The sequence below is a fragment of the Bubalus bubalis genome, chromosome 10 (genome assembly GCF_019923935.1).
Source record: "Bubalus bubalis isolate 160015118507 breed Murrah chromosome 10, NDDB_SH_1, whole genome shotgun sequence".
Taxonomy (NCBI): domain Eukaryota; kingdom Metazoa; phylum Chordata; class Mammalia; order Artiodactyla; family Bovidae; genus Bubalus; species Bubalus bubalis.
This window is the reverse complement of record NC_059166.1, coordinates 65,805,031-65,818,562: the sequence shown is the minus strand read 5'-3', so window position 1 is coordinate 65,818,562 and position 13,532 is coordinate 65,805,031.

Here is a 13,532-nt window from a genome sequence, read left to right as displayed (position 1 = left end):
AAAATTAAACACCATGGCCCATCTCGGGGAACCAGCCTCCCAGGTAATGAGAGTAAAGCTATACCAATAAAATACCTTTGTTTAGCTCACAGGAAACACCTGGACCAGACCCTCCTGTGAATAACTGCAGGAAGGAAGAAATTAACACATCCCCTCTGCAGGCTGACAGATCAGGAAATGTTTGACTTTCCTCCCTTCCCTTTTAGTACAAAATAAGCTTGAATTCTAACTCCGGGAAGATGGTTCTTTGGGGCACAGTTCCACCATCTTCTTGGCTTGCTGACTTTCCAAATAAAGTTATGTTCCTTGCCCAAAGAATTCGTCTCTAGATGGATTGGCCTGTCATACAGGGAGCAGTATAAGCTTGGTCTCCCTAACACCCGAAAACAGCCTAATGAAGGAAGATGGGTCTGTGTTAGTCCAATCTGATCCATTATTTTTAAGTCTCTGGTTTAACACCATCTGATCTTTTGGTTCCCAGCCTCAGGGATTCATGCACTACAGTGGTCATGAGAAAGGATCATCTCTCATTTCCTCACTGGTTCATCGAAGGCAGAAGAATCTAAGCCCAGGATTAGCATATTCATGAACGACATCCCTCCTTTTCTGAATGTGATACTGCACCTATCTGTTCAGTGTCTGAACTTAAGGAGACTCACACCCGTTCCACGTGTTCTCTGTAAATGCTGGCAGCAGCAGCCATTCTTCTGGAAATGACTTTCCTCCCTCTACAGTCTTTCTGCCACAGGGCAGGGGAAGGGGTCAAACTCCCATCCTTGGCTCTTGGTAGGAAAGGAACATCTTAGTTGAGAATGAACTTGTGAGTTCTCTCCCCCAGCATACAAGATAGAGGGGCTCTGGGCTACTCACTGCAGCTTCTGTTTAGACATCTCCAGCCATGGGAGTGCTCCTATTTAACAACTTCAAGCCCACTATGGATGGACTGAATGAATACGGCTTTTCTGCAATCTTCTACTTGGGACACCAAGAGCCATCCTGGCGTGTGTCTTGCTCTGAACACATTCCTCTGTTATCTCATTTAACAAAATGCTAATCTGCCTAGGCGTCCATTTCACAAGCGTTCAGTTTGTGATGTACATTCAAATAGACATGTACATTGAGCATAACTAATATTTGCATCATGTTTCATGATTTACAAGGAAGTTCACATGTATTATCTTTTTTAATTTCACAGCTCAGTGAGGTAGGCAAAAGCAGTATTTAAAACCATCTTCATTTAGCAGATTAAAAAGCTGAGGTTAAGTGATTGTACTTGGTCCACAAAATACACTTAATCCCTGCCCCCTAGAGCTATATAATCTACTGAGAGAGAAGATGCTGAACAAATAAACATGCAAAGTATCCCTGAGGAAAAATTGAATAAAGGCTAAAGGCTAATAATAAAGAACAAAAAACTACAGGGGAGAACGACAGGTAGGAGCTAAGTTGAATCAGCGGCAGGGGGAACTAAGAGTTGAGATGGGAAGCCAGAGGGAGAGTGGGGAAGAGTCCTGGTGCAGGGCTCTCTCCACTGGCAAACACACACAGGAACAGCATCACAGCGAGGACAGTCCCTTCTCCTGTGTCACCTGGGTGGGCAGAGATCAGCACCCACAGCTCTGTCAGTGCCCCGAGCAGGGGAGCGGGGAGTCCCCTTTCCTCACCCCCTCAGCAGTCCCTCCCTCTCCTACTGGTGGTGGAAAGAGAAGCATTGTCTGCCCCAGAAAAGAGACCAACATTGCTGGCGCAATCGTGCCCTGAACGTGTGCATCAGGGAAACTAGAGCTTCCCCGTGGCTCAGAGGTAAAGAATCTGCCCGCCAATGCAGGAGACACAGGAAATGCAGGTTTGATCCCTGGGTGGGGAAGATCCCCTGGAGAAGGAAATGACAACCCACTCCAGTATTCTTGCCTGGGAAATCCCTTGGACAGAGGAGCTTGGTGGTCTACAATCCAAGGGGTCACAAACAGTCAGACACAGACACAACTTAGTGACTAAACAACAACAACAAACCGTAATAATACCACAGCAAACAGTGATCAAGTGCTCAAGGTGCCCCATCCCTATTGTGCTGAGTGTTGCACCTGTGTGGACCCAGCTGCTTCTCCCAGCATCACTGCCGGGAGGTACAGTTATTACCATCTGTGAGGAAACTGAGGCAACGCCATGTGAACAGCAAGAGGAGAGACTGAGATCCCAAGCATTTAGCCCCCTGCTCTGCTGCCCTCTGCATGGCCTCTGTGTTACAGAACAACCTGCAGCAGGATGATTCCGTGAGACCGTTACTCTGCATTGCATTCTCTACGATTTTTCCCCCTCCTACTCCCGTCTCTAGTTTTAAGAAGTTAGTGAGGTCATTTAGAGTTCCGGACACAACTGAAGTGATGCAGCAGCAGCAGCAGCAGCTAAACAGAAGGATTCCCTGGTGGCTCAGACAATAAAGAATCCACCCGCAATGCATGAGACCTGGGTTGGATCCCTGGGTTGGGACGATCCCCTGGAGGAGGGCACGGCAACCCACTCCAGTATTCTTGCCTGGAGAATCCCACTGACAGAGGAGCCTGGCGGGCTACTCTTTGGGGCCCCAAAGAGTCGGACATGACTGAAGCGACGAACCTTGCCCTTGTGCTTGTCCAGGCAGAAAGGAGCTGCCACAATGCTTTGTCTCTTGGGGAAACTGGATCTCACGGAAGAGGTGATACTGGGAGAGGAAAAAGGAGGGAGTCTGGGGCAGCCAAGGGGATGAGGAAGCTCAGGAAGCCCCTGAGTGGGGGTTAAGGGGTGGGGAGGTGAGAACAGGACGCTTCAGCCATTCTGCACAATTCCCCGAGGACCTCTGTATCCTCGCAAGAGCCTTCACTGCCCATTTGGATGTGAACCATCAAGGTGTGGGCAGGAACCTCAGAAAGAGAAGCCCAATGGCCTAGCCTCTTCTCCAGGCACCAGCTAGGCCTCCTGCATTGTTGTTCAACCTGCCTTGATGGTGGTGGTAGACCTGGGAGGAGCCCACCGATGGTCGCTTAGAATAATAATACATTTATCTCCAGATGGAGATGGGGGAGGTTGGTTCGGAGCCAGCGTTAATTTAAATTTTAACTTTAATCAAAATTAATTAATTGAATTGCATTAATTAAAACTTTAATTTGAGGAAAATGAAGAAACGGATATTCCTACACCCCTGGATCTGTGGCTTCACACTCATCCTTGCTACAAATACTGTAAGTCTCACAAAATCGCCATTCTCCTGGAGTGTGTACTCTCTCCTGAAAACTCACAGGCCTTGAAACCAAAACCGGGGCTGGGAGCCTCCACAGCATCTCCTCTGGCTCTCTGTCAGCTCCGCCTGGGTCAGCAGCTAGGTCTCAAATCGGGGATTCTTCCAGTCCGGTTGCTACTGTGGACTCAATGGTGCTGAAGGACATTCAAATGGCAGATGTCCAATGAAACCTTGTTGGTTATTTAAAAGGACTCATCAAAATCACCCTGAAGCTACTGAAGTAGTTATGCATGTCTCTAATCTTGCATAATTTATCCACTGTATCCTTCCATGCCCTTTTCTAATAATCGCCGGTCTCACGTACCTTTTTCCTATGTGTGTATCTTCTGTTAAATGCATCCCATTTTTTCCCCCACAAAACTCTGCCCCTAAGATTCTGACATGAATTTCACTATACATGCCTGGAAGGGCAGGTGTACACTCTCTTCTTCTCCACTAACCAACAAGCCTAGTTCAGCAGCACCTGTGCGCACTCTGAGGGGCTGCGGTGTGTGTGCTAAGGTGCTTCAATGCCGCCACCTTGGAGGGCAGGCTGGAAGGGTTGCCAGGCTCGGCTTGGCCTCCCGTCCAGCTTTTAGTGAACCAGGTCCAAGAAGGAGCAGCCACAAATCAGCGGCCCTGGCATCTGCTTGGGCCTCGAAGCAGAGTCTCCTTGAAAAAAGGCAGGTGCCCTCATTCCCAGGGCATCAGAAAGTCAGGTTGTGGCCCAAGGAAAACAAGGCCAAATGGCTCGGAGGATCTAATTCACTTTGTCACTTGGCTCTGTTAGACTGGTTTGCAAAAAGAGCCCTGTGTGGGAAAGAGGGCTGAGGCAATCAGACGCAGGCGCTAAGGGGCCTTCTGAAAAGTTGAAAGGGAGAAGAGAGGTAGTTTCCATATTTTGCAATGTGGGTGGAGCTCATCTTTCAGGAAGGAAAATATGCATAATGTGGTGTCATTCCTGAGCATGAAAATGACCATTTGTGTGAATCATAACCCAATTAGACGGGCAGGCCCATTGGCAGACTTGGAGCCAGTGGACTCCAGTTCACAGTCCAAGTTCTACTACGTACCAGCTCGCTGACCTTGGACAGTCTCCACCATACCTCCCCACCTCTGGGCTTCTTTACCTGCCAGATACTGCTGCAGATTTATCTTCCTTCAACACAGATTTGACCATGTCACCCTCCTACTCAATACCCTTCTTCTACTCCCTTTTTCAAATAGATGCCTTCAGATTGTGATGCTACGGAAGACTCCTGAGAGTCCCTTACACTACAAGGAGATCAAACTAGTCAATCCTAAAGGAAATCAACCCTGAATTTTCATTGGAAGGACTGTTGCTGAAGCTGAAGCTCCAATACTTTGACCACTTGATGCAAAGAACTGATTCATTGGGAAAGTCCCTGATGCTGGGAAAGATTAAAGGCAGGGAAAGATTGAAGGCAAAAGGAGAAGGAGGCGGCAGAGGATGAGATGGTTAGAGATCATCGCCGAGCCAATGGACATGAATTTGAGTAAATTCCAGGAGATAGTGGAGGACAGAGGAGCCTAATATGCTGCAGTTCATGGGCTGGCAAAGAGTCGGACACGACTTAGCGACTAAAAACCACCACCACCACCTCCCCTTTCACCCAGGATAAAACCCTACTCCTGGGTAGCACAGTGGGCGGCCATCTGTGATACAGCAACCTCCTCTTGGGCCTCTCCTGTCCTCACCCCTGCACTTAGGCAATACAGAACTACACTATGCTACATGTTCCCCCAGCCTCCTGCCTTTGTTTGTGAGGTTCTACCGGGAGAACCCTCCTCGCCGTTCACTCGCTTGGTTATATCCAAGAGCCTCCCCTGAGAAGCCTTCCTAACCAGCACCTCTGAGCTCCTCAGTCCCTTCATGTACCACAGATGGCCTTGTAAAACCTGTATTGCAATTCATGTGTTTCCATGGAAGGTTGTGAGATTTAGCTAATAACAAGAATGGTAATAATAATGATAGGATGCCCAGTTAAAATTTTAATATATATGAGACACATTTATACTAAAAATTTATTCATCGTTAACGTGAACCTCAAATTTAGCTGAACATATGTTTATATGGATTTTCCCTACTGGACTGAGTCACGTGAGGGTGGAGACTGATGAGACTGTATTCGTATGACAACCCACTCTAGTATTCTTGCCTGGAAAATCCCATGGACAGAGGAACCTGGTAGGCTACAGGCCTTGGGGTCGCAAAGAGTCAGACACGACTGAGAGACTTCACTTTCTTTTTTCTTTCTAGGTAAGCACAAAATGACTGGCTTAAAATCTTTATTTCCTTTACATGATTGGCACCTGGAATTTCTAATATCAAGTTATTCATTTTACAAGCAAATGAATAAACACGACAGTCTTTTTTTTTTTTTTCTTTGCCTTTTCTTAACCTTTTGAAGGTTAAATGGTGGTGTCCCAAGCACAATTTAGACTGCAGTTTCTCATTTTCCAGATCCAACCTGCAGTGGATACTGATGGTCGCTAGATGGCGCAATGGACCAACGTACGGCCTCCGCCCCGCTGCGGGATCCGGTTAAGAAAGAAGGCGCGGCGCTGCCGCAGAGCCCTGCATTATTGATTGTAAGGCTGCCGCAGAGGTGGGAGGAGCCCGCCGCCATCTCGCCAGGTCTCCCGCAGCATCTGGGACGGCCCTTCAAGATGCTTTCCCCTCCCTGCCAAGTCCCTTGATGTGGGAGGAGAGAGCTCTGTGTTGCACAGTTTTCTCATTCATAGGAATACCGGATCTCTTCAATAGTCAGAATTATTTTTGTTTCACGTTGTCATTGTGAACAACGGCTCCTAAGAATAGCAACTGTACTTCTTGAAGGCCACCGCCTTTTAAATTAACATCTGTTTTTAAATATTATCGAGTATAATTAAAATAAATCATGTAGGGGTGGGACGAGGGTGTTCATCAGCCAATTATAAAAGATTTTTTTTATAAATGAAACGGATGAAAATAAATAGATGAAAATAGTTTGGATGTAAAATAATTTCATTATATTGTTATCCTGATGCAAGTACGTTTTCTTCCCGCATTGTAACTGGAAATCTGCACATTCTAACTGAAAAGATGCTCTGAAACTAAACAGTGGGTGTGGCCGCCATGTGATCCATGGTTGGCAGCCCTCACTAATGACCAGTAGAGGGCGATAATCCATTCAGACAAAAAGAATCAAGGGCATAAATGCATGCAGCCAACCTTTTATTGTAAAAGGGAACTCAAAATGTATATTCACTCACTAGTCCTTTTATCTAGCCAATGGCTTTTCTTGAAATATGGATTACCGATTAGAGTGCCCTGTTATTTCCTTTCTTTGCAAACCACACACACACACAAAGCCCATCCTCTGTGTTGCTTCACTGGGTTTCCTCAGTGAAATGAGAATGTAAATGAGAGTGTAAAGACAGTACAAAGCATCTGGACTCGAGAATCCTTCTAGATACTGTAATTGATGATCATCAAACGTAATTCAACAATGCTTTTTATATCAACTTTCCTTCACTGTGTCTTTCCAAAGCATTAAGTTCAATTTTCACTGGCAACCCATCCCTTTCTTTGTGTACCAAGGTATCACTAGTTTTAATAGTATCTGGTCAAACTGTGTACTTATTGGAAAACAATCAATTGGAATTAACAGGTTAGGAAAGAAGCAAGCAATGCCCCGTGGACCCTAAGCAGTAGCCTCTGCTGTACCACCAGCCCTCAGTGAGCTGTGGGCATCAGTCAGCATCTTAGCTCACGCTACTGCAATAGAACACCGCAGACTGGGTGGCTTACCCGTGACAGAAATCTATTTCTCATAGCTTGGGAGGCTGAAAGTCTGAGATCAGGACACGGTTGGATTCTGGTGCAGCCCCACTTCCTGGTTGAAAAACAGCAGTCTTCTCTCTATAGGCTGATGTGGGGAAGAGACAGGGAGAGAGTTCTCTGGGCTCCCTAATATCATCACAAAGGAGGCTGGATTTCAACATACAAATTTTGGAGGAAGACAAACATTCAATCATCACAGTCACTACATTTCACAAAGGAAATGGAGAGCTAGTTAATCTGGCCAATCCCTTACATGGAAGTCATTTAAAGAGCTTCTCCTTAAATTCAGACAAGGAATCATTGTTTTTCAAAAGACCAATGAAAAATATATCCTAATCTACCACTTACCAAATCCACTTGCAACATAATTGAGTCAATTGCAAAATAACATGCTACCCTAACTTAAGATCCAGCAGAACAAAATGGGGCTCACTTTCACCCCCAACAGGGCTGTCAGTCAATGAGGCTCATCCACAAAGGCCTCCCCAAAGTGAGTCTCATGTCAAATTTTCAGTGTGGATAGCAGCTCTTCAGTTCTGGAGGCTGGAATGCCATCTGTGTCCCCTGCCAGTCACACAGACACTGTTCTTAACAGCCCCTCAGATTTTATGCCCAAACTTAGTATATCCAACTGCAGCAAGCAAGAATTTTAGTCCTGAAACTCAGACGCATGAAAAATATCCTATATTTTTAGGATCCCTTACATCAAGTTAAATGTGACTCCAAGTCCCCCTTCTACTAAGCTGAGGGGCAGTTGAATCATAATCATCATTGGACACCTGCTCGTCCTGATCTGTGTCAGGGTTGCAGGTTCCTGCAGCCCACAGGCCACGTTGTCCCAGTCCCTGCGATTCCTCGGGCTCTGAAGACCTGGCTGTTTCTGTGCCACTCTTGGGGCATGAGGAGCCCTGGTGAGCTGGAAGCTCCTGCATCTGGGGCCCAATCTCTCTGTCTAGGTACACTCTGGGAGTGTCCTGACCCCTTCTCAGCACACAGACAAGGTGTGGTGAGCAGCCCCCACTCTCACAAGACCTCTGACCACTCGTAGGGGGAAATCTCTCCCTCAACACCCAGCTGCCTCCAAAGACACACCTCCAGGGCAGAATTTACTGTAAACAGGAGCAACTGGGACCCCCCGACACACACACACCACCCTTAGCATCAAAGGGTGGAAGAAACAGTTTGTGGATTGGCACTGCATGGAAATGAGTTCTTTTTTAATGAGGAAAAAAACAATTTTAATGATTCAAAGCAGCTTTCATCAAGAATACCTTGTCTTTCCTGAACAGTTATAAAAAGAGGAGGGATGGAAACTTCCCCGCCATGGAGAACACAGGGCCCCTGCTGTTGGACTCTGGAAGCATCTCCATATGCAAACATTTCATCTTGTTAACCAGCAGCTCCAGCTCAGACATCACTTCCATCCCACCTCTAATTAAGCAAGTGTATTACATTTCAGTATCAGCAATAAATACTCCTCCAGCCCAAGATAGTTCTACTATAGTTACACAATGATTCTACTATAGAAAAGAAAAAATAACTCACGTTTATGTGATTCTAGTGTTGGCTTTGAGAAAACGAATATGGGAGCAAGTCAGAAAGGAATTGGCAGGAGGTATAGTGATGAGAAAGCATGCTAGAATTCACAGCCCCTGGGAACAGAAGGGTCGGTCTGGGTCAGTGAACCACTCTGTCAGGGACCACTTCCATTAAGGAACTCCATTAGGGAAACTTTTTGATGGAAAGATTCTGCAATATAGGGTTTGCTATGATTGTGTGCTTGCTACTAGGTACTTAAAATATGGCTTAATATAACTGAGAAACTGAATTTTAAATTTTACGTTAATTAAATTTAGTCATATGTGGCTTTGTTTTGTTGTTTGTTGCTGGACAGCACAATGCTGTGGTCTTTTTCACTTTTAATCTATGACATGTACATCACCTACTTTCATAAAAGTTCCAAAAAGGATTACCAAAAAAAAAAAAAATCAAGTGTAGCATGAAATGGAAAAATTGAAAAAAATTAATAATAAAAGAAGAAAGCAATTCTCTGAGAGAGAAAAATAGATGTTCCCAGACACATGGAATGAGTTAGTCCTTGCCTTTGAAAATTAAATTTATTTCTAAATTGCTGGAAAGTGAGGCAAACACGAAGAGTCACCAGGAGGCACGGTGGAAATGTAGAGTTAACAAGTGTTTGTCTGCCAGCAACCCTTATTTTTTTGGAACGGTTGCCGTGCCTCTGAAGCTCCCAGCCCTTGCCCACGACATCTGCTTGGTTATGACATAGCAACTTGGGGTGATGCCCCCTCTGGCACCTAAACTGGCCAATCACAGTGGTCCACCTGAAAGACTGGACTTGGAACACGGGAGAGTGTGACGTCTCCCTGGGCCAGTGGACCTGAGCGTGAAACTCGGGGTCTGTGGAGCTGAGGTGGTCTGCACCGAGGAGGCAGGAGGACATGTGTGGTGAGGGTCATGTGCGCAGGTTCTAGGCTCACCAGCTCTCTTACCTACTAGCCGTGTGACATTGGCCACAAGCCCTGACTTTTCCAGGCTGCATCTTCGGTAAAATGGGAGTGATCTTAGTTCAGATTTCACAGAGCTGTTGTAAAAAATAATAATAATAAATGTAAGCACATAAGTGCTTCACAAATATTATGATTAATTATAATAATATTTCGGTTAGGATCCTGACAGCATTCAAGTCACTGGACTGTGTCCTCGCCACAGTCTTAATGATTACCAGCCCCTGGGCTCCAAGAAACACATGCCTCCTCGTACTCTTAAAATAATATTCTGTTTCAAGTCAGCGAATTCAGATTGGATTTCTAGTGACAGTACCCAGCCGAGTTCTAACTTGTGTGCCATCTTTTGGACTGCCACCTGTCATCTTCTCTGTGCAGATGGCCGGGTGGACCTAACCTTCCTCAGATGCTTACCACAGGCAGGGTGTGTGGGACAGGAGAGCTCAGATAGACACAGCTTTAAAGGTATGACCGTTGGTGGACTTGTGCCATATTTTTGGCTGCCCAGTAACCACACCCATTTATTTGGGAATAAGCCTTCCAGCATATGTGTCTTGCGGGGAGATAGGGCCCCATTTCCTACTACAGGAGCTGGGAGTTGCCAAGTGACACTTTTCTCCCCTCCCCTGGCAGATACAGTGTGGACACATGACCTGGGCCGGGATCATTGAATGCTCAAAATCAGGACTCTGGAAGGAACGACACAGATGTGACTTGTGGCTGTCATGGTGACGGTGGTGCTGACGTCCAGACTCCAGTCCGGAGGGGCTGGCACTGATGCCAATGGGCTGCCCTGATTATTCCTGAGATCTGACCAGCATGGACTCCCCCTGCCCAGCCTCCCAATTTCCAAGCCTAGTTCTGCAATCTTCCTATCCCTTCTGTGAGTTACCCAATATGTTGCCAATGAACTCTTCTGCCTTTGGTCTGTACCCAAGAACCTTGCTTTTCCCTTTCACCTCTTTGAGTAACTAAATGACCAAAAATAAACACATCTTCCTCCCTGGGCTCTTGCTGGACCACCTTCAAGCTACATTCCTGCTCCAGCCCCCAAGGTAGGCACATTTCTATCAGTTCAGTTCAGTTCAGTCGCTCAGTTGTGTCTGACTCTTTGTGACCCCATGAACTGCAGCATGCCAGGCCTCCCTGTCCATCACCAACTCCTGGAGTCCACCCAAACCCATGTCCATTGTGTCAGTGATGCCATCCAACCATCTCATCCTCTGTCGTCCCCTTCTCCTCCTGCCCTCAATCTTTCCCAGCATCAGGGTCTTTTCAAATGAGTCAGCTCTCTGCATCAAGTGGCCAAAGTATTGGAGTTTCAACTTCAACATCAGTCCTTCCAATGGACACCCAAGACTGATCTTCTTTAGGATGGACTGGTTGGATCTCCTTGCTGTCCAAGGGACTCTCAAGAGTCTTCACCAACACCACAGTTCAAAAGCATCAATTCTTCGGCGCTCAGCTTTCTTTATAGTCCAACTCTCACATCCATATATGACCACTGGAAAAACCATAGCCTTGACTAGACGGACCTTTGTTGGCAAAGTAATGTCTCTGCTTTTTAATATGCTGTCTAGGTTGGTCCAAGGAGCAAGCGTCTTTTAATTTCATGGCTGCAATCACCATCCACAGTGATTTTGGAGCCCAGAAAAATAAAGTCAGCTAACTCGTGCACAATCCTACAGTGCTTGGACTGCCACTGGGCCGTGTTTGACCTGACTGTTGCACCACAGCCCAGCCTGTGATGGAAGAGGTCAGAAGGACCGAGCGGGTACCAGACACGCTGCTCTGCTTCCAAAGTTACCAGTTTGGGGGCTAACGTCACACTCTGGAGAGAGGAAAAGAAGTTGTTTCCAGAATGAGTGAAAGACGTGAAAGTCACTCACTCATGCCCAACTCGTTGCCACCCCATGGACTGTAGCCCACCAGGTTCCTCTGTCCTTGGAATTCTCTAGTCAAGAATACTGGAGTGGGTTGCCATTCCCTTCTCCGGGGGATCTTCCCAACCCAGGGATCAAACCCACATCTCTGGCATTGGCAGGCAGTTTCTTTACTGTCTGAGCCACCAGGGAAGCCTAGAATGACTGAATGTATACACAAATCAAATGGTCATCTTTTATTTAAAGTGTATGTGCCAGAGCACCTCTAATAATGATCTTATCCTTTAGGTTAATAAATTAGTATTCTCTCTTGGTGGAGTAGAGTTTATAGTTTCACCTGACATACAGTTTTCACCTAACATCCCAGAAACTTTTCGTTCAACAGTCTGTCCAGAGGTGTGCTTTCTCTGAGTTCTGGGTAGACATGAGCATATGTATTGCTCTTCACAATAAACACTAGATAATAAACCTTCGTTGTACAAATGAACAAGGGAGCTAATTCACGAGGGAAGGAGTAGAATGAGGAGCCTGCTATTCGTGTTGGCCCTGGAAGGACAGACCTTCCGTGAGCTTGGTAATGGAGAAGGAAGCGAACAGCTGATGATCCAGAACATCAACTCATTACAGAAGTATGAGGCTGTTTGGGTCTGTTTTGCATCTCGAGGAGAACTGATAATTAAATCCTTCTGTGAAGGTAGCAAGCACATGGAGCAGGAGACGTGGGCTCAGGCTGTGAGACAGTCACTCATGGGGCCACGAGTGGTTCGCCTCTGTCTCGGGGTGGGGGAGCAGTGTTCCACTAAGCTCCCCATCTTTGCCCACCCGGCTCAGCCCCATGAAGCTCCTGGGGCAACAGACTCTTCTTTCCTGACTCAGACCAATTCGGATGACTTGGCTGATCTCTTATGGCCTAGATTTCTGATTTCCCCCCATTCTTTATTTAACCCAAAGCTTAAAGAACCATTTTGGACACCCTTTGTCATCTCTGTAAATCTAACTACATTTCTGTTTTGTTTTGTTTTTTACCGCATCAGGGGAACACAACTAGACAATTTTCTACCAATTTAGGACTGGGTACCTCAAAATACTGACTTTGAAAAATTTAATTTGGGGACCTTGGAGGCTCCTTTGAGAACCAGGCAGTCAGGCATCCAGGGTAGCAGACCTGAGGTCTAGGAGGCTGATGACTATGGGCCAGGAGAGACGTGCCTTCCAACCCAAGATGAATGAAGAGCCCACAGGCGACCTCTCTGGATGACATTACGCTGAGTGGAGCTGCTGTGCTGGCTCCGTGCCTCTGGGCCAAATTCAGATCTCACAGGGATCACCATTCAGGACCTGGAATTTTGCCCCTCTGACTGGCCCCGAGGTGGAGTCAGTGCTGGTGGTCCTCAGACCCCCACCTGAAGCCCGAGGCTCAGGTCCACAGTGAGCAGCATGGCCATTACTTCAGCAGCAGAGGTTGACAGTCTCCCAGAGCAACTTCTGGTACAGCAGACACGCTCAATAAAGGAACCCCAGCATGCAGAAGAACCGATCCTTTGCAACATTTCTATTCCCTTTCCCCTAAAGCAGTGGCTCTCAACTTGAGCTGCCACTGGGATGACTTGGGGAGCTTGAAACCTCCCAGGGCTTAGGACTCACCTCAGACCAGTGGCATCAACATCTCGCAGGGTGAGACCCAGGCGTCTGGATGTTTCCAAGCTCCCCCGGGGCGATGCCAGTTGGCAGTCAGAGCCGAGCCTGGCTGCCCAAAGCGAGCCCCTGTCCGGAGTCGTCGGTGTGAACCGCAGCCCTGCCTCCTGCTGGCCCTTCTGCTACTGTCCCCCTGCCTGTGGAGCCTGTTCCCCATCTGAGCTTGGGAATAGCGCTCATTCGCCCATTTGCCGAGGTCCCTGCCTTCAGGCCTACCTGTGCTCTCGGCGCTGACACCCCCTCTGCCCTCTGCTGGGGTATGGCTCCCAGAGTGTGTTCTACACAAACTCCATGGGGGATACTAATAGATGCTATGGAAAAAT